A 3,431-nucleotide genomic window follows, 5' to 3' on the forward strand; every position below is an offset into this window, starting at 1 on the left:
GTTCCTCCCGCGGCGCGCTAAGAAATGTGATTCTTCCCGCGGCGCGCCTTAGCTTTCTCGCGCTAAACCCTTTTGAGTTTTCTTCTGTTTAATCTAGCCGTTTGCTTTTGTGTTGTCTTATCTTTTGAGCTGTTGACCTAATCTGCTTTATGTCTGAAAAGTTACTTTCGGCGCAGCATGCGCACCAACCCCATTGGTTGACAGAAAAAGTGACTGACATTATCTTTTGAGATCTGCTTTTTCCATGCTTGACCAGTACCTTTATCTGATCTGCCCATGCCTTTTTACTGTTCCCTGACAGCTTTATGTTGCCCCCTGCAGCTGCCATATCTTTTGATATCTTTTGCTTTTGGAATCTTTTGCTTTTTGAGATCTTTTCCCCTTTTTCTAGGGATTGTGTTCCCTAGGGTTTCTCTATAAATAATAGTATTATTTTTCCTAACACTACACACACAAAACACTTAATTTAACCTCCTCCTTGCTCTCTCTGCCGCCTCCCTCTCTGCCTCCGTCTTCCTTTCTATTCTGCCCTGCTTTTCCGGTAATATATATATTATATATAATAATTTACTTATTAATTATGCTAACTTGTAATCAAGACTTAAATCAATTCATTAAAACAATAATCTTATTTATAGGTTAACTTGTGCTTGTTTAAAGTTGGTTCTTGCTTTATCTTACACCGCATCGTTTATCAAGTGAGTAATCTCGTACCTAATCCCTTTTTGCTTTTAATGTTTTGGGATGTTCATGTGTTCATACAAACTTAGAGTCTTAAACTGTTTATGAACTTTAGTCGCGCAGTATCCCATGTGTTGAGGACGTAGACTTGGCTGTTTATTTGTATGTGTGGATCATTAACCGTCTTGTCGGTCTATTCCGCAGTTCTCATGGTACCATTAGATGAACACGGGAGAACTATCGTTTATGATTTTCTCTTTTGTTTACACTTGCACAGTCTTTCTTGTTTGTGAGCTCAATTGTGAGCACTGGCAGTCTATGAATCTTAGAGTTGGTCCCGATCAGATTACACCCTTGTTGAAAACCAGACATACACATGTTGCGCGCAGATTTATTGTTATCTATGTATTGTATTAAACTTGATTTCTCACCAACACGCAAGTGTTTGACGTTTATTTTAACACATGTTCAGGTTTGCAGTAGCTGTTTTGGAGTTCGAGGACACGTAGGGAGTTTTCTTTATTTTGGACCTAGATTAAAATGTATCAAGACAAGTTATTGTTGTTCGAATATTATGATATATTGATTTATGTTATCTTGTTTTTACTTTGCGCGTGCGCGAATGAATGTATTTATTAAATATTGACACCCATTAGTGTCACGAGTAATGAAACAATATGTGGCGCCCCGATGTATAATCCGCCTTTGGTCGGGGTGTTACAGATTGGTATCAGAGCTCGTTGACTTTAGGATAGGTGGTTAGACGTAACGGCCTAGAATACCTAAGAGTCCCTTCTCGCGCATGAGAGAAATCTCATGTTTGCACGCTTATTGTTAATTACTCGTTATTTATGAATATGCTCGCGCTTGCGCAGTGTATGATTTTATGTTTTATTTCGCGATATTTCGATTTTTGTTGAATTTCGATTTTTATTGATTTTACTCACATATTCGTTCGTTGGATTTGAAAATCCGAAAAGTCATGGTGATACATGAATAGTTGATTTTCAACTTCCATTTACGATTATGTTCTGAGGTTGGAGACTTGAAAAGTCATGGTGATACATGAATTGTCAACCTCCAATACTCATTTTCTTGTATATTTTATATTGAGGATTGAAAAGTCATGGTGATACATGAATCGTCAATCTCCAATACTCGTTTGCTCGTATATTTTAAATTGGGAATTCGGAAAGTCATGGTGATACATGAATTGTCGATTCTTGATTCGAATTTGTTACCTTTATTAAGTCTGCATTTAGGGTCATTTATTTTACTTTAACTTTTGACAGTAACTGACTCCGTGAAACCAAGCTTTTCGAGGTTATATTTTGTGCTAAAACCAAGATATTAACTAAAATTAAAACTTTTATAGAATGCCTCCGCTATCTCGTCGCCATCTCAAGAAGAAAGAAGCAGCGCGCAGACGTTCGCAGCAACGTTCCCAGGAAATGGCCGCCGCAATAGCCCAAGCTTTGAGCCAAAACAATACCAACACCTCTGGTTACAACATTAAGTCCTTTAACGCGGGTAACCCTCCAAAGTTCACAGGTCTTGAAGGAGCCACCGTGATGCTCCAGTGGCTTGAGAAAATAGAAAACGCTTTCCTCCACACCCAATGCCCCTCAGACAGACGAACCCTATATGCTTCCAGTGTCCTGGAATCCAGAGCGCTTACATGGTGGAATGGAGTAGCTCATGCGCGTGGCGCAGAGGCTGCTTCTAGCATGACATGGGAGGAATTCAAGGAAATTCTGACGCGAGAATTCTGCCCTCCCAACGAAGTTAAGCGCCTGGAGGAAGAATTTTGGAATCTTAAGCAATACAGCGGTGAAGCGCGCGAGTACGCGACGCGCTTCCACGAGCTAAGCTTACTGGTCCCTCACCTTGTTACCCCTTCCCGCCGAGCCATAGAGAAATTCCTTGGGGGTCTCCCCATGGAAATTCAAGATTCTGTATGGGCCAGAAACCCAGTAACCCTCTCTGACGCCATTGAGTTGGCCGCTGTGCTCAGCGACAACCATGTCAGAGCAGGAACCCTGTTCCTGCGGGGAACAGAAAAGACCAAACCCAAGACTGCCCCTGAACCCGCAGAAACCAAACCAGAACCCTCAAACCATAACCAGAAACGTAGGCGCAGACAAGCTTACGCGCTTACCAGCCCACCCATAGTCCAGCAACCCGCATACCAACCTCCAGTTTATGCGCCTAACCCTCTGTCAGCCTACCCAACTCCCCCTATAGTCCACAACGATGCCTTGACCAATTCAGCACTCCCTGCCCCGCCACCTAAGAAACCTTACACAGGAAACCACCCCTTTTGCCCAACCTGTAGACTTCACCACCCACCTCAAGTCCCATGTCGACTTTGTACCCGATGTGGCCGCGCTGGTCACCTTGCAGAAAACTGTAGAGTCCTTCCCGCCAATCCAATTGCGCCAACACCACCAGTCTACCCGCAGAACCCACAACCAACCTACCAAAACCCACGACCCAGATCGTGCTTTAACTGCGGTGATCCCAGTCATTTCCGGAACGCGTGCCCAAGGCTACAAGTTCAGATTACGCAAGCGAATCCGGTGAACCAGATTTCGAACCAAGTAACGCGCGGACGAGCTTTTAACATAACCGCGCACCTAGCGCAAGCGAATAATGACGTAGTTAATGGTACATTTTTGCTTAACGGAAATTATGCTTCTATACTTTTTGATACTGGCGCCGATCGAAGTTTTATCTCTCGCGCCCTCGAA

The sequence above is a fragment of the Bidens hawaiensis genome, unplaced genomic scaffold (genome assembly GCF_021521415.1).
Source record: "Bidens hawaiensis isolate Kalapana, Puna unplaced genomic scaffold, B.hawaiensis_p1.1 tig00076919_1, whole genome shotgun sequence".
Taxonomy (NCBI): domain Eukaryota; kingdom Viridiplantae; phylum Streptophyta; class Magnoliopsida; order Asterales; family Asteraceae; genus Bidens; species Bidens hawaiensis.